The 22,468-nt window shown below is 40.2% G+C and overlaps 1 pseudogene; it reads left to right on the forward strand.

Annotated features, from left to right (window-relative positions):
- Window positions 1–2,050: 2,050 nt before the first annotated feature.
- LOC117061973 lies at window positions 2,051–2,873 on the forward strand (annotated as a pseudogene).
- The last annotated feature ends 19,595 nt before the right edge of the window (window positions 2,874–22,468 follow it).

Genomic DNA, 22,468 nt, shown 5'->3' on the forward strand with positions numbered 1-22,468 from the left:
CACAACTAACATTCTCTTGGGTTGTTTATGTTTTTCCCCCTCTAAAACTTCAACTCTTTCTGGAAGAAGCTTGGCTAGGAGTCAAGTTCTTGGTTCAGATTTTGATTCTGCTACTAATTTTCTCTATGACCTTGAACAAGTCAATCTCTCTCTGGAGCCCAGTTTCCCCATCTGCAAAATGAAAATAAAAATGTCTGTCCTGCTTTCTTCACAAGGGCACTTGTTCATTCATTCGATGCCTATATATTGGCTGGCTAGTCTCCATGGTAGCCTCTAAAATAGTTGCCAAGTATCTGAGAGTAAACAAGGTACAATTTCTGCCTTTAGAAAGTTCAGCGTAGAGGCTGGATGCAATGGCTCATGCCTGTAATTCCAGCATTTTGGGAGGCCGAGGTGGGCAAATCACTTGAGGTCAGGAGTTTTGAGACCAGCCTGGCCAACATGGTGAAACCTCGTCTCTACTAAAAATACAAAAATTAGTCGGGCATGGTGGCGTGCTACTCAGGAGGCTGATGCAGGAGAATCACTTGAACCCGGGAGGCGGAGGTTGCAGTGAGTCAAGATCATTCCACTGCGCTCCAGCCTGGGCAACAGAGCAAGACCCCATCTCAAAAAAAAAAGTTCAGTGTAGAGATATATAACATGACAATGACAATAATGTAGCATATACATGTCCAGGAGCTAGGTAAGTCCAGAAAAAGGCACCTCACCCCACTTGGGAGGAGTAGTTCAGGCCAGGGTGTTAAGGATCCAGTAAAGATCTGAGCTATAAGCTTCTAGAAGGCAGGTACTGTGTCTTTTTAATCAAATTCATGACTGTTTGCATTCTAGATGCTCATTAAACAGGCATTAAAATACCATAAATCATCAGAGATACATAAATGTATATCCAAGAAGAAATTGGACTTGAATTGACATCTAGTTCTATTCCAAGAAGACAGAAAAAACATTGCTTATGCTTCATGGCCTCCCTCAAAAGGAGTAGCATGTTGTCCTTGTCCGTTTGTCTTGCTATAAAGGAATACCCCGGGCTGAGTAATTTATAAAGAAAAGAGGTTTATTTGGCTCACAGTTCTGCAGGCTGTACAAGAAACATGGTGCCAACATCTGTGTCTGGTGAGGGCCTCAGAATTCTTCCACTCATGATGGGTGGAGAAAGGGAGCCAGTGTGTGCAGACCACATAGTGAGAGAGGAAGCAAGAAGAGAAAAAGGGCATGGTGGCTCATGCCTGTAATCCCAGCACTTTGGGAGGCTGAGGCAGGTGAACCATTTGAGTTCAAGAGTTCGAGACCAGCCTGTCCAACATGGTGAAATCCCATATCTACAAAATACAAAAATTAGCCAGGCATGGTGGTGGGCGCCTATAATCCCACCTACTTGGAGGCTGAGGCAGAAGAATGGCTTGAACCTGGGAGGCAGAGGTTGCAGTCAGCCAAGATCGTGCCACTGCACTCTAGCCTGGGTGACAGAGCAAGACTCTGTCTCAAAAAAAAAAAAAAAGAAAAGAAAAGAAACGAAAAAGAAAAAGGAGGAAGTGCCAGGCTGTTTTTAACATCCAGTTCTTGCTGGGACTAGTAGAGTAAGAACTCACTCAATACCTGGAGGACAGTACTAAGACATTGATAGGGGATCCACCTTCCATGACACAAACACCTCCCATTAGGCTCCACCTCCATCATAGGGGATCAAATTTCAACATGATACTTGGAGGGTCAAATAGCCAAATTATAGCACATGTTAACACTCTTCCTTGAAACTATGTTTTGTCAGTATCTCTGCTAATGTTTCACAGTGGGTATTGCTATAATATGGGGCTCCTTCTACCAAAAGAGCTTGACCAATTGAACAAAAATCTGGCCTACTCTAAGAAAATATGTTTGGGCACATTCTGCAGTTTTGATTTTTGTGTGAGACCATTAATGTTTTGTAACCCAAACAAGGCTTCAGCTAAGAGAATGGTACAAATTAAACAGTGGCAGAGCCCAGAGCATCCCAGCCCCACGCCTACCTGGCTGTCCCATCCCATCCTGCCAATCACTCCTGCCAGCCATGAGCTCCACACAATTCAACAAGGGTCCCTTGTACAGCTCTTGGCCAAGGTCAATAATGAGCTTCTGTCGAAATACATCCCTCAGAAGGAGGCTGAGCTCCCCAGTTGGATCAAGGGACTCATGGGCTTCTCTATTGGCCCTAACTTCCAGAAGGATCTGAAGGAAGGGATTATTTCATGCACACTCATGAACAAGCTCCAACAGGCTCAGTCTCCAAAATCAACCACTCTATGCAGAACTGGCACCAGCTGGAAAACCTCTCCAACTTCCTCAAGACCATGGTTAGCTATGGCATGAACCCTGTGGACCTGTTTAAGGCCAATGACCTATTTGAGAGTGTGAACATGACACATGTGCAGGTGTCTCTTCTAGGCCTGGCGGGGAAGACCAAGACAAAGGGGCTACAGAATGGTGTGGACATTAGCATCAAACACTCAGAGAAGCAGGAGCAGAACTTGTACGATACCACCATGAAGGCTGACCAGTACATCATTGGGCTCCAAACAGGCACAAATAAATGTGCCAGCCAGTCCAGCATGACAGCTTACAGCATGAAGGGGCATATCTTTGACCCCAAGAACCATATCTGCCCCCCATGGATCAACTGACCATTAGTCTCCAGATGGGTACAAACAAGTGTGCCAGCCAGGTGGGCATGACAGCTTCTGGGACCTGGAGGCACATCTATGACAACAAGCTGGGAACCGACAATTGAGACAACGCCATGTCCCTGCAGATGGGCTACACACAGGGTGCCAACCAGAGCAGCCAGGTCTTTGGCCCTGGGTCAACAGATATATGATCCCAAGTACTGCCTGTGAGGCCCAGTGGCTACTTCCCAGGCCCAAGGGAGGCCCCCAGGTATCCCCCCTCCTAGCAGAAGGAGGCGAGCTACTAAGGCTCCCAACCACACTGTCTCCCCACATCATTGCTCTATCTGGGTTTTTAGGATTTTCTGTGTTTTCATGTGTTTTTTTTAACCTGTTCAGTGCTGCTAACTGAGGGTCTGTGGGCAGCTGCATGGGATTAGGCAGCAAGTGTTTTTCCCTCCTGCCTTGGCTCCTTTATAGGACTAAGCCACCAGGGTGGGGGAAAGGGGTCAAGACCATATCGAGATGATTGTGGGGTCGCAGTCCCTGGCAGGGACATCCAGGCTGTGGGCCAAGCTGTGTGGGGGAGAAGACACCTGGGTAGGGAGGGAACAGGCCCTAAAATGTTTCTGGTTTCCTCTCCCCTTCCCTTTTGTTAGCTGATCAATTTGTGGGTTTCTGTACCCACAGAAGTTTCAGGAAGTTTTCATGAAAGAAATTTTTTTTTCCAGGAAATGGGGGAGAAATGGGTCCTCTGTGAGAGGGCCAGGCCGTAGTCCTAAAATATTTTAGGCTCGTGAGTGACTGGATTTCCAACCAACAATCGTGACCCTGTCCAGGGGCCTGGTAGGGAAACTGAAGCCCATACAATACAATGGAGTTCTGAGTTGTTGGGGCTAAGCCCCCTCCCCATGCTCAATCCCTTACTGTGGCCCCTCAATAGGTTTTAAGGAGCCCCCAGCTCTCCTTTTCCCCTTCCAAGCCTGACCAGCTGTACTGCTCATCTCCCCCTACCACATGCCCCTCCAAGTACTGCACAGGGACCTTCACTTGGGGAATCTACACCATGAAGTAATGTGAAACACTGACTATGGACCAAATACAATAAAGACCTCTGCTGTCAGGAAGACAAAAATAAAACAGTGGCTACTCCTTCTATTCTACTGTCCTTGCTTCTTGCCTTTTTTGTCTCTGAAGATTAGTATTTTTAACAAGAGGGATTATAATGGAAACCTATGCATGCAGCGATGAAATAGTTGCCAAGTAGAGGCTAGGCATGGTGACTCATGCCTGTAATGCCAACACTTTGGAAGTCTGAGGTAGAAGGATTGCTTGAGCTCCAGAGTTAGAGATCAGCCTGGGCAACATAGTGAGATCACATCTCAACAAAAAATAAATAAAAATAATAGCCAGGCAGGGTAGTACATGCCTGTTGTCTCAGCTACTCAGGAGGCTGTGACAGGAGGATCATTTGAGTCCAGGAATTCAAAGCTGCTATGAGCTATGATTATGCCATTGCACTCCAGCCTGGGTGACAGAACAAGACTCTATCTCTAAAAGAAAAAGAAAGAGATAGTTGCCAGATAGAAAGGAAAGCACTTCAAGGCAACCTCACATTATACTGTCTCTGCTTCATTTTCAAACTGAGAGCCTTATGGAAAGCCCATTCCTGAAAGATATTTGGAAACAAATACCCTTGATTTCCTTTGAATACATTTGTAAATGGTTCTCTCTTGATACTAGGTGCAGGTATCTTATAGAGGGGTGTCGAGATACACTCCATTTACCTCTTTAATGTTCCTCTTCCACCTTGATAGAAGTCATAAACCCACTCTTCAAACCCCTCAGGGAAGAAATGCCACCAGTTGGCAGGTAGGGAAGCAGCGTCACCCCTAACTTAGAAAAGTATCTTCTCTAGCAAAAGCAGGGTGATCTGTACTTCTTTAGCATTTTTCTCTAGAAAGAGCAAGATGTGTTAAAAGCAATAGTTCTTACAGCCACCTGGTGGGAAATACTACCATTTTCATTTCAGTAAAGGTAAACTTTTCAAGACCTTCTCTTACATTAACTGAGAGTTCATGTAGCTCAACTTGCTCATTTGGGAAACTGAGGACCAAGGCATAGAATGGTTTTACCTAAATAACCCAGTGAGTAAGTAGCTGATCTGAAACTGGATCTTGGTACTTTTGCCTCCCAGGTCATGGCTCTATGTTAATTCTGTCCTTTGACCTTATCATGCTTAATCTTCAAGTTCATCCTTCTTGACTGCAAAACACTGGAATTTCAATTTCAATATGGTCAAAGAACATAAGAGACAATTTATAGAAAAATATATTTAAATGGCTCATAAACATATAACAATGCTCAACACTATTTGTAATAAAAAATGCAAATAAAAATAAGTGTTACCATTTTTCATGATTATCAGTAGCCAATATTTTAAAAATTTACGTATTGACAAAAACATGTTGAGATAAACACTCTCATGCTATGTCAATAGGAATATAAGTTTGCACAAACTTTCCAGAAAGTAAATTGGCAATACATATCATTAGCCATAAAAACATTCATATTCACTGACACAGTAATTCCACACATTGGACTCTAATCTACAAAAATAATCAGACATTGTCATACATTTATATTTATTGATTGTGTCAATTTTAACATTGTTTATGATAATGAAAAGCAAACCAATATTGTGGGAATGATGATAGAAATTATGGTACAATGGTAGAATGAAATACTTTGTAGCCATTAAAAGCTATGTTTATGACGAATATTTAATACTGTTGAAAAGTTCTCAAGATTGAAAAGAGCACAATAAAAAATTGTGTAAAAGCTGGATCCCACATTTGGCCTCAGTTGCCTCATTTGTCCAGTGAGGAGTTCAAATTTTGTCCAGTGAGGAGTTCAAATGGATGGCCTCTAAGGGCCCTTGTGCGCTCATTGCCTCCTTATTTGCTTGCCTTATTTATCTCTTTTCTCTCCTGCCCCCATCAATATCTTCAAATACATTCCCAGTGTCGTGAGGAGAGCCAAGGCATGAGAGCAAGTGGGAGGCATCCAGGAGACTTAGCCATGGAGACCAATACTCAGGCCCTAGGCTTGATATAGTATCAGGGCTCCAGGCTCAGGGAAAAGGATAAACTAGCCAAGGAGTGGTCCTCCCAAGAGCTGGAGGATGGAGAGGGCCAGGTCCAAAGACCAAAGCCAGGGCTTCCCTCTGTGGGTTAAGGGAGTGAGGAGAGGATTTGGAATTTTGTGGGTTCACAGGGAATAAAACTGAAGGCCACCATTGGGGCTAGGCTTGCAACTAAACCTCAAGAGGGGCGTCAGCTCAAGTACTTCCTTCATGGGGTAGACTGGTGCTGTGTGGGAAGGAAAAGGAGAGATCAGTGGCCCAGGCCTTGGGCAGAAGTTGAGAGCCAGATAGGGCTTAGAGGGAATAATCCCAGGGGGCATCTACGTTTGAATTCCTACGTGGATTCAACAAAAGGAAAAAGAGTCTGCAAGTTAGGTTTTGGGGCTTTAGGCAAGGTACGGGAGATTGGGGGATGTTCTTAAATACACAAATTATTATTACTATTATTGTTATTGTTGTTATTATTATTATTATTATTTGAGACAGAGTCTTGCCCTGTCGCCCAGGCTGGAGTGCAGTGGTGCGATCTTGGCTCACTGCAACTCACTGAACCTCTTGGGTTCAAGCTATTCCCCAGCCTCAGCCTCCTGAGAAACTGGGATTGTAGGTATGTGCCACCACGCCCAGCTAATTTTTTGTATTTTTAGTAGGGAGGGGGTTTGACTGTCTTGGCCAGGCTGGTCTTGAACTCCTGACCTCAAGTGATCCATCAGCCTCGACCTCCCAAAGTGCTGGGATTATAGGTGTGAGCCACCGTGCCTGGCCAGACTTATTGTTATTCAATATGTTTATTTTTTGAACCATCCATGAAAACCCATGCCAAGAGAGATGTGTTCTACTCTTGAAACATGGAAATCACTGCTGACACATGAAGTTACCAATGATACATGTGTGCATACAAGCTTTATTCATAAGAGCCAAAGACTACAAATGATCCAATGTAGTTTAATAGGTAGATAGTTAAACTGTGCAACATGCATACCATGGAACATTACTTAGCAATAAAAAAGAAGGAATTATTGATGGATGCAACAAACTTGATGAATCTCCAAAAAATTCTGCTGAGTGAAAACAATGCCAATTATAAAATTTTTCATATTGTGTGATTCCATTTGTATAACATTCTTGAAATGGCAAAGCTATAGAAATGGTGATTGTCAGGGGTTCAGGATGGGGTGGGAGGTGGCATAAGAAGTGGAAGGCAACAATAGGAATTATTGTGGTGATGATGCAGCTGTTCTGTATCTTTACCTTTTCAATGTCAATGTCCTGGTTGTGATATATACCATAGTTCCGCAAGATGTTTCTATTGAGAAAAATTGAGTAAAGGGTACAAGGAAGCTTTCTGTATTATTTCTTACAGCTGCATGTGAATCTACAATTATCTCAAAATAAAAAGTTTAGTTTAAAAAGTTATACTGCTTATTTCCAGTTATATTTAAGTTCAAAAATAGACAAAACTTATTTGTGATGTTAGGAGTCATGGCAGTGGTCATCTTTGAGGAAGAAACTGGGTCAGTGGTAGGAAACAAAACTAAATGGTGCTTTGGGTGGTCCAAGTGTTACAGAAAAGGGGTCCTGATCCAGACCCCAAGATAGTGTTCTTGGGTCTTGCACAAGAAAGAATTTAGGGAGTCCGTAGTGCAAAGTGAAAGCAAGTTTATTAAGAAAGTAAAGAAATAAAAGAATGGCTATTCCATAGACAGAGCAGCCCCGAGGGCTGCTGGTTGCCCATTTTTATGGTTATTTCTTGATGATATGCTAAACAAGGGGTGGATTATTCATACCTCCCGTTTTTATACCATATAGGGTAACTTCCTGATGTTGCCCTGCATTTGTAAACTGTCATGACGCTGGTGGGAGTGTAGCAGTGAGGACGACCTGAGGTCACTGTTGTCACCATTTTGGTTTTGGTGGGTTTTGGCTGGCTCCTTTACTGCAACCTGTTTTATCAGCAAGGTCTTTATGATCTGTATTTTGTGCTGACCTCCTATCTCATCATGTAACTTAGAATGGCTTAACCATCTGTGAATGCAGCCTAGTAGGTTTCAGCCTCATTTTACCCAGCTTCTATTTAAGATACAATTGCTCTGATTCACACACCTCTGACACAAGTGCAGTGGTGTTTACAACTAATTGGTCATAAGTAGTTACAGACTTCTTTGCTCCTTCTTCACTCCAACTGTTTCACGTGACTAGCCTAAAAAAATTAAAAATTAGAAGTTAAAATAAATGGTGCTCCTGGGGTGATAGTTAAGCTTCTGTTTTTCATCATAGGTGCAGGGTATACATGATCACTTTCTGATACTTTTTTTCAGTTGTATCTTATGACTTGTGCACTCTTCTTCTAACTATGTTACAGTTGAATACATTTAAGTATCGTATATTATACAGAAGCAAGAAATATCCAAATCGATAAATCATATACTGTGAAAGGAAAATAAAAACATGGGACCCCAACTGACTATGCCAAAAGAAAAAAATTAAGCCGAAAGCTGAGTCATGCAAGAAGCTGCCTTTCCTTTTGTTCCTCAGCAGATAGCTCCAGATAAAAGTTTATCCCCACAGGTAGTTACTGTAGGTTCATCTTGTCTTAAGTAAGTGCCCATTTACTGAATGAGTGATGCATACATAATTGACTACTTTTCTACTTGCTTCTTTTACTCTTGAAACATGTGCATTCAGCAATGTGACAATGTCATCCCTCTTTCCCCTCCAGCCTGCTTTTCCCCTTTAAATAGTGAAACCTTCAAAATTATCTTTGGAGAAAGGCACAGACCTGTCTCTTGGGTGTGTCTTTAACCTTGGCAGCATAAACTTCTAAGCTGATAGAGACTTGTCTGAGATACCTTCTCGTTTACAATTGGTGACTAATGGATGGGATTGTCAGTGGAGGTAGCCCTGGCCTTTGATAAATCTATGAGTGCTTGGTACCAACCTGGGCTAGCTTTATTGCTCAAACTGTTAGCAGCGGCAAATCTGATGGGTCTGCAGCAAATTTGATTCTTGCCTCCTCAGAGGAAAGAATTTGGCCGAGGGGCATAAGGCAAGTACTGGGGCAGGAGTGAATGTTTATTAAAAAGTTTTAGAGCAGGAGTGAAAGGAAGTATACTTGGAAGAGGGCCAAGCACGTGACTTAAGAGATCCAAGTGCCCCATCCCATCCTTGACTTCAGGTTTTTATACATTCGTATGGTTGTAAGGTTTCGTTTCTTCTCCCTTTATTATTATTTTTTTTTTGCGGAGAGGGTGGGGCAGGCTGTCCACATGGGCAGTGACCTGCCAGCACTTGGAAGAGGTCGTGTGCACAGTGTGTTTACTGAAGTTATACACATGCTCACTTGAGGCATTTTTCCATTACTAGTCGAGTGTTCCTAGAGGAAGGTCATCTACCAGTTAAACTCTACAATTTTGCCTTTTATTGCACTTGCTTGAGCCTGCTCACCCAACTCCTGAGATCTTATTGGGAAGCTACTGATCACCAGTTGCAGGTGTTCCTATCCATTGGGAGACTGCCTTTCCCTGGTGCTAGCTGTGACCAAATATTATTTTAGAGCGACAGTTTAACAATTGCCTGACCATCACCTGATGGTTGTCTAACATTCCTGGGGTGGGGGGGGGGTGGGGGCTCTCCTGCCCTGCTTATGTCTGCTTAGCTACCTACTCTAACAAAACCAACAGGATACTTTGCTGGGGACCAGGAGCTCCCCTTCCAGAGAATCCTTCATCTCCCAAAATTTGGTCGAGATATAAAGTTTATTTTGCTATACAACTCCTTTTCTACAGTTTTATTTGCTTCCAACAAGGAAAGCAGTTTTCCTGCTTCCATGACAATGGAAGGCAGGTAACTTCCTTCTGCAATTTCAGCTTGCTTCCAATAGGGAAGTCCAGTTTAAGATTTTTTCTCCTTCTGGGATGGTAGAGAGCAATCTTCAACTCGGACCCCATTTCTAGGTAAGTAGTTGAGTTCGGATTTCGTCTTGGAAATTCTCCTTAATGACTAAAAGTTAAGATTAACAGCCAGCTGGTCTTAATTTCTCCTTACAGTTAGAGTGCTCAGTAATTATATAAATTGTGTGACCGTTTGTTTGCTTTGTTTAACTATTTTTTGCTAATTTGTTTGTTTTCTGTTTTGTTGTTATTCAGTCTTTTTTCCATTGGGTTTGACCAACTCTACCCGACTTGGTCAAATCCAAAGGAAAATTGCAAATTATGGGGAACAAGCCCTCTGAATTGACTGAATTCCTGCAGCTGAAAAGAAAAGAAAAAAAGATTTTTACTATCTAAGGTGCTTTATTTGCATGACAAGGTCATCTTTGGTAGCCAAGCCAAACTGAAAGAGCAATGGCTGTAGTTCACTAGCTAAGATTCTGCCCTTTTTTCACCATGACAGCCTGGGCTGGCCTCCTAAATCAAGTCCTTTCTGGTTTGATATTTCTGTTACTTTTGAAATATCACCAGTTTGTCCCAGTTAAAATATGGTAATGAGATTTAAAAGGATTTTTTAAAGCATGTAGTGGTTAAGAGTCAGTTTAGTTAAAAGCTAATATCCAAGATATATATGTGTATAAAAGGCCTTTTATGCCTTATTTTTATCCTAGGATCTTGTTTTATAAAAAGTTTTTGTCAGGCCTCTGAGCCCAAGCCAAGCCATCCCATCCCCTGTGACTTGCAAGTATATGCCCGGATGGCCTGAAGTAACTGAAGAATCACAAAGAAGTGCAGATGCCCTGCCTCACCTTAACTGATGACATTCCACCACAAAAGAAGTGAAAATGGCCGGTCCTTGCCTTAAGCGATGACATTATCTTGTGAAATTCCTTTTCCTGGCTCATCCTGACTCAAAAAGCTCCCCCACTGAGCACCTTGTGACCCCCCCACTCCTGCCCGCCAGAGAGCAACCCCCCTTTGACTATAATTTCCCTTTACCTACCCAAATCCTATAAAATGGCCCCACCCTTATCTCCCTTTGCTGACTCTCTTTTCAGACTCAGCCCACCTGCACCCAGGTGATTAAAAAGCTTTATTGCTCACACAAAGCATGTTTGGTGGTCTCTTCACACGGACGCGCATGACAGTTTTTCTTTTCTTTTCAGTCGACTGAATTCTGTTTTTTCCATTTACTTCTACTGTCTCTCCTTACTCTTGCCGCCCTCTGCTGCATTAAGGATCTAAAATAATTTCTAACAGCCTGCGATTCCCTAAAGAAACCCAGAAGGTGCCAGACTCCTTTTGGGGAGAAACATCTGTTTTCCCTATGGAACCCCAAGAATGTAAACAGACCAGTTTCTCTCATATCTTAAACTGCTTGCTTTTGTATTGTGTTACGTAATTTTTTTGAGTAAAGTAGTTATTACAACAGGGGCTGCTCTTGGAAGTTTAAGATAAGAAAGGGTGTGGTTTAGACACTTAGAGAAATGTCTTTATAACAAAGTGCATTGTAAAAGCATTATGTGACCTAGTCCCATGATATTTTTGGAGACCCAGGAGTTCAGAGATCCAGTTAAAAGACAGAAACTAAAATTAAAAACTACCTGTCTAAATAAACTTGGTCTCCTTATACAATGCTATGGTAGATTTCTATAATTTTATGTTTGACTTGGCACCCATTTTTAATCTCCCTCTAGCACACCAGACTATGTGTGTGTGTGGCTGGAGAGGTGGCTTGAGATGTAAATTTCACTATCTGATTTTCACCTAAGAGTTGTTCCTTTAGTATGCAAATTTAGAGTTATCTAGCTGACAATTACCTAGGGTAATGAAACAGGTTATCAACAAATTGGAAGTCTAAAATAGAAGAAAAAATAAGAGGTCTTATGAATCTATAAAATCTACGTCTATCTGCATGTCTAATACGTCTATTTCGTGTATATAATGTATCAGTACCAAAAAAGTATAAAAGAGCTCTAAAGAAAAAAACTGAAACAAATAATTTATCAGGAAAATAGAAACTTTAAGTCCAAATGCTTTTTAAAGTTCATGTGACTTAAATAAGTCCTTAATAAGTAAGATGGTTTTAACATTATTGGTAAAATAAAATTAGAAATGTCCTCAGAATTGTCAACGTACATTATTATTTAGATTTATTGGTCAAGCAGTCTAATATTAATCTCTGCTAGATAGTATAAGGTGTCAAAACTTGGCATGAGGGTTATAAAGCTTGCAGCCCAAAAGAGAATTATCTTTGTTTGTGTAATTTTTTATTAAGGCATTTAATATTATTTAGTTTAATGAAAATAGCTGAATCCTGAGTTATTGGCAAAAGAACCCATTTATTTAACCTTAAGGTTCTCACTTAGGTAAATGCCTGAAATTCACAAGCTATAAAAATGGTTAACAGGGAAATAAACTTAAATGATGACTGTCACAGTTTTCATAAGTAATCTAGGTAAACTAGTTTTAAAAGATAATTAGATAAATGTAATGGAACACATGCTTTAGATAAATTTGTCATATAATTAAGAATCTAAAGTTATATTACACTAAAGAAGAGATACTCATTAAATATGTGAGTCATTTCCATTTTTTTTAAATTACAGGAAAATATTTTTCTTAAAAGTTTTCTTATTTAAAGAAAAATAATTTTTGTCTAAATTCAAAAGTTATTTATGAAACAGGATAAAAGGAACCAGTAAATAGGAGAGATATAAAGAAGTTGCAGATCTAAAGCAGGATTCTTGGTAAGAAAGGTTAAAAGGAAAATAACTTTATATGAAAAAGAATATTATATTGGAATTTTTGTCCTAAAATAAAATGACTGGTTATTTAAGGAAGAGGGATAGCTAGGATAAAACAGGAAGTCCAAGCATGTCACAAGTGTTTTGTGTAAGTCATAATAAGATTGTAAAAAGAATTCATGAGGAAAAAAATCTTTGTCATCAATTTGCCTATAATTAAAAGGAAATTGTTTATAATAGTCTTTCTAGAGATTGGGCTTTGATATGAAAAAAACACTAAGACACTAAAGAATTGGTTAGAACAACATTTTAAAGTACCAAATTAATAATAATACAAGAGATTTTAATTATTTTAACTCAAAAATTGAACCTTTATTGCATCTCACTAGTTTCAGCTTTCTTTCCACTTTGAGAAAGTCTGAGATAACAACTCTCTCTGTAAACTTTTTAGTCAGCTCCTGTAACTTCTTTGCTCAGGTTCTAACTATTGTTTTGGCCCAATGCTAACAGTGTTTCATCTTAGAGGTCTAAAGGAGATGCTTTCTTCCAATATAGCATTCTGTACTCTTGGCTTTAAATTGTCCTATGAAACCAAAATTTTCACTTATGACCCAGGACACACTCATCCTATGTCTAATGATAAAAAGAAAAAACAGCCACATTAAATTTAAAGGAGTTTAATTGAGCAATGAACAATTCATGAATCAGGCAGCCTTCCAAGACAGAATAGGCTCAGAGGCTCCAGTGCAGCCACATGGTGGAAGAAGACTTATGGACAAAAAAGGAAAGTGACCCACAGAAAATGGAAGTGAGGCACAGAAACAGCTGGATTGGCCACAGCTCGACATTTGCCTTATTTGAAAATAGTTTGAACAGTTGGCTAAATTTGACTGACCAAAACTCAGTGATTGGCACAAGGGTAGGCTATGGTCAGTTTACACCTTCATTTGTTATAGTTTGCAACGTACAGAGAAAACTTTAGGCTGAGCTTAAAATATGTAAGGAGGCAGCTTTAGGCTAAACTTGATTTAACATTTTTCCCCTTTTGGTCATCTTCTCAATTTTGAGATTGACCAAAACTTTAGTCATTGATATCACTATCACCATCATAAATGTACTTATTTGGTCTTAAAACACACTGGTAAACAGTAGAACAGTGGGATTTGCAATGTGGGAACAAGGACTTTGGTTTTTTTTTTTTTTTTTTTCAGGCTTAGAATGGCGAGTACCTCCATATGCTAGAATGTCCTGTTTACAGGAGAAAAAAAAAACAAAACCTGATCTGTTCTAGGATCTGTGTTTCTCTTTAGAGTCTTACTTTACGTGACATTTAGCATGAGAGACTCCATTTTGGACTGGTCTGGTCTGTTGGGAGCTAGTGCATGAGCTCAGTCCAAAACAATGGTCTCCCTTAATTTTGTTTAAAAATTCCCCCTTCTTGGTCATGTTCTCACTTAGGTGAGAGTGTGACCAAAACTTAAGGCCTTAGTACCACTCTCAGTTACCAGTTACCATCATTTTGGATTTCCAGTCTCAGCATGTCATTTATAGGTTATAGTGCCCTCATGGTCACACATTTCTTTCAGCTCTTGTCATTCCAGCTGAAGAGAGACCATTTGACATTCTAGAGATGGCTGCATGCAAACATCTAAAACTTTTGAGAGAATGCAGTGCACCAGGGAGACTGCTATTATGACTGCCAGGAGAATAATACCAAGAGTTTAGGGTGTGCTCTTTACCCAGGGTCTCCATAAACCAAACCACCTAAAATTAAATAGATCCGAGAATGAGCTAAGGAGTCAACTCACTTAACTAAGTAGTCTTTTTGTTAATCCCCTGCAACTGAATCTCTATAATACCAATGTTTTCTCTGTAGGCCATAAGTGCCAGCAGCTGTACAGATACTTCTGTTTAGCCAGTAAGTAATCTAGAGCAATTCTTCACAAGAGAATTTAAAGTCTGCTGTGTAACCATGGCCTTTACCATAGAATCTGCTATAGAGCCTATCATGAGGGATACATTTCTAATCATTGCCTCTTTTACTCCAAACCATGGTATAAACGACCTAACAAATGATGCCCTTCTAGAGTATTGAAGGCTTCCTGGCAATGCTCTCTTCAACCCATGATGTGGGTTAAGACGAGTGAACCAATGTTCTGTTTCTGACTGATTATGAGGCAACATATGTACCATTAAAATTTCTTACCCACATTGGGCCTTCATCTTCCATCTACTAAGGTCTAAGTTTATCCATGTATAAGACTGGCTGCAAAATCCTTCACAAATAAAAGTATAGCCCATAAATGCACACGACAGACTCCCTTTTCACTTCTATTGTTCATAGAGACTTATTAAGCAAGGGAAAAAGTATTCAAAGGTAAGAGTCTCATAATAGTAGAGAAGTTGTTATCTGGGATCTTGGGAAAAGGGGTTCACATCAAGGATGCCATCTTCTGGGGAGAAACCGCCTTGGTTAGTTTTACCTTAAGGGTTCCAATGGATGTGAAGTTCCAAGAGTGGGGAGGGAACCTTCTCAGTTGTGAGAGTATGAATCCAAAGTTCAAGGCACCAAAGTTTTGCTGTAGTGTGGATGACAAGGGCAGTCTTTCTCTGATGTTCTCAGAAGATCCAGTCTTCTGGTTCTAGACTGTGAAAGGGTTGATGGTCCTCCATCAGTGAACCATAAAAAGCTTTCTTTACCTGGTGAAAATACACTGTGGCATAATAATCTACTGTTATAACATCAGACCTCTTGCATCGGAAAGCTTTTAAACAACTAGAAAACATGCATTGAAAATGACAATTGAATGAAATCCCTCTGTAAATGTTTAAATGGCCCATGAGGTTGCTGAATCTATCTGAAGCTTTGATTCTCTTTCCAGGAATATGGGTTTGACAAACCAAACATTTAGTTTATAGTCATAAACTATTTTAGCAATATAGAAGTCACTACATCAATATATATTTAATTTGGATCATTTTATCTTTTTCATGATGAGTCATGGAATGCAGAACTTTCTTTTTTTTTCTGGAGACGGAGTCTGCTCTGTCGCCCAGGCTGGAGTGCAGTGGCCGGATCTCAGCTCACTGCAAGCTCCGCCTCCCGGGTTCACGCCATTCTCCTGCCTCAGCCTCCCGAGTAGCTGGGACTACAGGCGCCCGCCACCTCGCCCGGCTAATTTTTTTATATTTTTTAGTAGAGACGGGGTTTCACCGTGTTAGCCAGGATGGTCTCGATCTCCTGACCTCGTGATCCGCCCGTCTCGGCCTCCCAAAGTGCTGGGATTACAGGCTTGAGCCACCGCGCCCGGCCTCAAATTGTATATCTAAACAATTTTTTTTTTTTTTTTGAGACAGAGTCTTGCTCTGTTGCCCAGGCTGGAGCGCAGTGGCACGATATCGGCTCACTGCAAGCTCTGCCTCCTGGGTACACATCATTCTCCTGCCTCAGCCTCCCGAGTAGCTGGGACTACAGGCACTCGCCACCACGCCTGGCTGATTTTTTTTTTTTTTGGTATTATTAGTAGAGACGGGATTTCACTGTGTTAGCCAGGATGGTCTCAATCTCCTGACCTCATGATCCGCCCACCTTGGCCTCGCAAAGTGCTGGGATTGCAGGTGTGAGCCACCGCACCTGGCTATCCAAACAATTTTAATACTGGCTGATTTAGCATGAAAATCTGGCAAAGTATTTTCTTGGTATGCAATTAATTTTTGTTTTACTTGGGTTAGCAGTTATATAAACCAGTCAGTCTTTTCATTAAAGTCCCAGGAATTCTTTTTTTTTTTTTTAGTTTTAAAATTTTAAACTTCTTTTTTTTAAATTATACTTTAAGTTCTAGGGTACATGTGCACAATGTGCAGGTTTGTTACATATGTATACATGTGCCATGTTGGTGCGCTGCACCCATTAACTCGTCATTTACATTAGGTATATCTCCTAATGCTATCCCTCCCCATCCCCCAACCCCACAACAGGCCCTGGTGTGTGATGTTCCCCTTCCTGTACCCAAGTATTCTCATTGTTCAATTCCCACCTATGAGTGAGAACATGTGGTATTTGGTTTTCTGTACTTGCGATAGTTTGCTCAGAATGATGGTTTCCAGCTTCATCCATGTCCCTACCAAGGACATGAACTCATCTTTTTTTATGGCTGCATAGTATTCCATGGTGTATATGTACCACATTTTCTTAATCCAGTCTATCACTGATGGAAATTTGGGTTGGTTCCAAGTCTTTGCTATTGTGCATAAAACATACCTGTTGCAAGTGTCTTTATAGTAGCATGATTTATAATCCTTTGGGTATATAACCAGTAATGGAATGGCTGGGTCAAATGGTATTTCTAGTTCTAGATCCTTGAGGAATCGCCACACCGTCTTCCACAATGGTTGAACTAGTTTACAGTCCCACCAACAGTGTAAAAGTGTTCCTATTTCTCCATATCCTCTCCAGCACCTGTTGTTTCCTGACTTTTTAATGACTGCCATTCTAACTGGTGTGAGATGGTATCTCATTGTGGTTTTGATTTGCATTTCTCTCATGACCAGTGATGATGAGCTTGTTTTCATATGTTTGTTGCCTGAATAATTGTCTTCTTTTGAGAAGTCTGTTCATATCCTTTGCCCACTTTTTGATGGGGTTGTATTTTTTCTTGTAAATTTGTTTAAGTTCTTTGTAGATTCTGGATATTAGCCCTTTGACAGATGGGTAGATTGTAAAAAATTTTCTCCCATTCTGCAGGTTGTCTGTTCACTCTGATGGTAGTTTCTTTTGCTCTGCAGAAGCTCCTTAGTTTAATTAGATGCCATTTGTCTATTTTGGCTTTTGTTGTCATTGCTTTTGCTGTTTTAGTCAGGAAGACCTTGCCCATGCCTATGTCCTAAATGGTATTGCCTAGGTTGTCTTCCAGGGTTTTTACGGTTTTAGGTCTAACATTTAAGTCTTTAATCCATCTAGAATTAATTTTTGTATAAGGTATAAGGAAGGGATCCAGTTTCAGCTTTCTACATATGGCTAGCCAATTTTCCCAGCACCATTTATTAAATAGGGAATCCTTTCCCTATTTCTTGTTTTTGTCAGGTTTGTCAAAGATCAAATGGTTATAGATGTGTGATATTATTTCTGAGGGCTCTGTTCTGTACCATTGGTCTATATCTCTGTTTTGGTACCAGTACCATGCTGTTTTGGTTACTGTAGCCTTGTAGTATAGTTTGAAGTCAGGTAGCGTGATGCCTCCAGCTTTGTTCTTTTGGCTTTGGATTTTCTTGGCAAAGTGGGCTCATTTTTGGTTCCATATGAACTTTAAAGTAGTTTTTTCTAATTCTGTGAAGAAAGTCATGGGTAGCTTGATGGGGATGGCATTGATTCTATAAATTGCCTTGGCTATTTTCACGATGTTGATTCTTCCTATCCATGAGCATGAAATGTTCTTCCATTTGTTTGTGTCCTCTTTTATTTTCTTGAGTAGTGGTTTGTAGTTCTCCTTGAAGAAGTCCTTCACATCCCTTGTAAGTTGGATTCCTAGGTATTTTATTCTCTTTGAAGCAATTGAAAGGGAGTTCACTCATGATTTGGCTCTCTGTTTGTCTGTTATTGGTGTATAGGAATGCTTGCGATTTTTGCAGCTTGATTTTGTATCCTGAGACTTTGCTGAAGTTGCTTATCAGCTTAAGGAGATTTGGGGCTGAGACGATGGGGTTTTCTAAATATACAATCATGTCATCTGCAAACAGGGACAATTTGACTTCCTTTTTTCCTAATTGAATGCCCTTTATTTCTTTCTCCTGCCTGATTGCCCTGGCCAGAAATTCCAACACTATGTTGAATAGGAGTGGTGAGAGAGGGCATTCCTGTGTTGTGCCAGTTTTCAAAGGAAATACTTCCAGTTTTTGCCGATTCAGTATGATATTGGCTGTGGGTTTGTCATAAATAGTTCTTATTATCTTGAGATACGTCCCATCAATACCTAGTTTATTGAGAGTTTTTAGCATGAAGGGGTGTTGAATTTTGTTGAAGGCCTTTTCTGCATCTATTGAGATAATCACGTGGTTTTTGTCTTTGATTCTGTTTATATGATGGATTATGTTTGTTGATTTGTGTATGTTGAACCAGCCTTGCATCCCAGGGATGAAGCCAACTTGATCGTGGTGAATAAGCTTTTTGATGTGCTGCTGGATTCAGTTTGCCAGTATTTTATTGAGGATTTTTGCATCAATGTTCATCAGGGATATTGGTCTAAAATTCTCTTTTTTTGTTGTGTCTCTGCCAGGCTTTGGTATAAGGAAGATGCTGGCCTCATAAAATGAGTTACGGAGGATTCCCTCTTTTTCCATTGATCAGATTAGTTTCAGAAGGAATGGTACCAGCTCCTCTTTGTACCTCTGGTAGAATTCAGCTGTGAATCCATTTGGTCCTGGACTTTTTTGGTTGGTAGGCTATTAATTATTGCCTGAATTTCAGAGCCTGTTATTGGTCTATTCAGGAATTCAAGTTCTTCCTGGTTTAGTCTCAGGAGGATGTATGTGTCCAGGAATTTATCCATTTCTTCTAGATTTCCTAGTTTGTTTGCATAGAGGTGTTTATAGTATTCTCTGATGGTAGTTTGTATTTATGTGGAATCAGTGGTGATATCCTCTTTATCATTTTTTATTGAGTCTATTTGATTCTTCTTTCTTTTCTTCTTTATTAGTCTTGCTAGCAGTCTATTAATTTTGTTGATCTTTTCAAAAAATCAGCTCCTGGATTCATTGATTTTTTGGAGGTTTTTTGGTGTCTTTATCTCCTTCAGTCTGCTCTGATCTTAGTTATTTCTTGCCTTCTGCTAGCTTTTGAATGTGTTTGCTCTTGCTTGTTTAGTTCTTTTAATTGTGATGTTAGGGTATCAATTTGAGATCTTTCCTGCTTTCTCTTGTGGGCATTTAGTGCTATAAATTTCCCTCTACACATTGCTTTAAATGTGTCCCAGAGGTACTGGTATGTTATGTCTTTGTTCTCATTGGTTTCAAAGAACATCTTTATTTCTGCCCTCAGTTCATTATGTACCCAGTAGTCATTCAGGAGCAGGTTGTTCAGTTTCCATGTATTTGAGCGGTTTTGAGTGAGTTTCTTAATCGTGAGTTCTAGTTTGATTGCACTGTGGTCTGAGAGACAGTTTGTTATAATTTCTATTATTTTGCATTTGCTGAGGAGTGCTTTACTTCCAACCATGTTGTCAATTTTGGAATAAGTGTGATGTGGTGCTAAGAAGAATGCATATTCTGTTGATTTGGGGTGGAGAGTTCTGTAGATGTCTATTAGGTCCACTTGGTGCAGAACTGAGTTCAATTCCTGGATATCCTTGTTAACTTTCTATCTCGTTGATCTGTCTAATGTTGACAGTGGGGTGTTAAAGTCTCCCATTATTATTGTGTGGGAGTCTAAGTCTCTTTGTAAGTCTCTAAGGACTTGCTTTATGAATCTGGGCACTCCTGTATTGGGTGCATATATATTTAGGAGAGTTAGCTCTTCTTGTTGAATTGATCCCTTTAGCATTATATAATGGCCTTCTTTGTCTCTTTTGATCTTTGTTGGTTTAAAGTCTGTTTTATCGGAGACTAGGATTGCAACCCCTGTTTGTTTTTGTTTCCCATGTACTTGGTAGATCTTCCTCCATCCCTTTAGTTTGAGCCTATGTGTGTCTCTGCATGTGGGATGGGTCTTCTGAATACAGCACACTGATGGGTCTTGACTCTATCCAATTTGCCAGTCTGTGTCATTTAATTGGGGCATTTAACCCATTTACATTTAAGGTTAATATTGTTATGTGTGGATTTGATCCTATCATTATGATGTTAGCTGGTTATTTTGCTCATTAGTTGATGAAGTTTCTTCCTAGCATCGATGGTCTTTACAATTTGGCATGTGTTTGTAGTGGTGGTACCGGTTGCTACTTTCTATGTTTAGTGTTTCCTTCAGGAGCTCTTGTAAGGCAGGCCTGGTGGTGACAAAATCTCTCAGCATTTGCTTGTCTGTAAAGGATTTTATTTCTCCTTTACTTATGAAGCATAGTTTGGCTGGATATGAAATTCTGGGTTGAAAATTCTTTTCTTTAAGTATGTTGAATATTGGCTCCCACTCTCTTCTGGCTTGTAGAGTTTCTGCGGAGAGATCCGTTGTTAGTGTGATGGGCTTCCCTTTGTGGGTAAACCGATCTTTTTCTCTGGCTGCCCTTAACATTTTTTCCTTCATTTCGACTTTGGTGAATCTGACAATTATGTTTCTTGGAGTTGCTCTTCTTGAGGAGTGTCTTTGTGGCATTCTCTGTATTTCCTGAATTTGAATGTTGGCCTGCCTTGCTAGGTTGGGGAAGTTCTCCTGGATAATAACCTGAAGAGTGTTTTCCAACTTGGTTCCATTCTCCCCATCACTTTCAAGTATACCAATCAGATGTAGATTTGGTCTTTTCCCATAGTCCCATATTTCTTGGAGGCTTTGTTCATTTCTTTTTACTGTTTTTTTCTCTGAACTTCTCTTCTCACTTCATTTCATTAATTTGATCTTCAATCACTGATACCCTTTCTTCCACTTGATTGAATTGGCTACTGAAGCTTATGCATGCATCACGTAGTTCTCATAGTTCTCGAGCCATGATTTTCAGCTCCATCAGGTCATTTAAGGTCTTCTCTATGCTGTTTATTCTAGTTAGCCATTCATCTAATCTTTTTTCAAGGTTTTTAGCTTCTTTGCAATGGGTTCAAACATCATCCGTGGACTGCACCCACTGTCCGACAAGCCCCAGTGAGATGAACCCGGTACCTCAGTTGGAAATGCAGAAATCACCCGTCTTCTGCTTTGCTCATGCTGGGAGCTATAGGCTGGAGCTGTTCCTATTTGACCATCTTGGAACCCAGTTCCAGGAATTCTTAACCAGTCCAAATGATATGATTCTAAAGTTACCAAAAACCTATATTCAAGAGTGCTTTTCAGGGTTGTTTCCATCCTTTCCTGAAGTTCCTAAAAGACACCATATTCTAGGATTTTGCATGCTTGTGAGGTTTTCAGAAACTGCATCAGCATTAAACAATTAGCTGTGGAAATGGAAATGGTTTTAAATAGTCATAGTTAAAGATACAATTGACAAGGAAATTTGGTTATTTTTGTGGTCTACAATAGCATAGTAACTCTAATTATGATTGATAGCATATACTTGGACATACTTGAATTCTAGAAATACCATACACTTTTGGAACATATATTAATATCATTCACTAAAACATAACCTGGCTTGGCATAGTGACTCACACCTGTAATCGCAGCACTTTAGGAGGCTGAAGCGGGCAGATCACCTGAGGCTGGGAGTTTGAGACCAGCCTGGCCAGCATGGTGAAATCCCGTCTCTACTAAAAAAAAAAAAATAGCTGGGCGTAGTGGTGCACACCTGTAATCCCAGCTACTCAGGAGGCTAAGGCACAAGAATCACTTGAACCCAGGAGGTGGAGGTTGCAATGAGCTGAAATCCCACCACTGCACTCTAGCCTTGGTGGCAGGGCAAGACTGTCTCTTTCTCTATCAACTCTGAAGAAGGTTAAAAGGTTAAACATTATTATTTTTTTTATTTTGGCAATGCTTCCCATGTAACTTAACAGGTCAAATAATCCTGTTTACCTCTCTTTTGGATGCTTCAGGGACCCTTTGTAGCATCCCAAAATTAGAGGTCAGAAAAGATCATTTTGAAGCTGGAATTTGATTTTGGGAAACCTGTCATATATGTTAAAAGTTTAAGACACTTGATATTATAAAATAGAATTCCACGTCAACATAAGGCATTCATTTAGCCAAAATGATGACTTAAAAATTTTTAAAAGGCAAAAACCTGTACTCATTTATAGAGGGAAGACTTTGCTTTCCAAACATTCTGTCTCTTGTCTTTCCCTTCTTTTTCCTGTAGTTTATTCAAAAGGCAAACAAAAATATTTCATTATCCTTTAATATTACCTGAAAATCTTATTCAAGAGAGAAAGCCA

Source organism: Trachypithecus francoisi, unplaced genomic scaffold, assembly GCF_009764315.1.
Source record: "Trachypithecus francoisi isolate TF-2019V2 unplaced genomic scaffold, Tfra_2.0 Contig00010, whole genome shotgun sequence".
Classification (NCBI taxonomy): Eukaryota; Metazoa; Chordata; class Mammalia; order Primates; family Cercopithecidae; genus Trachypithecus; species Trachypithecus francoisi.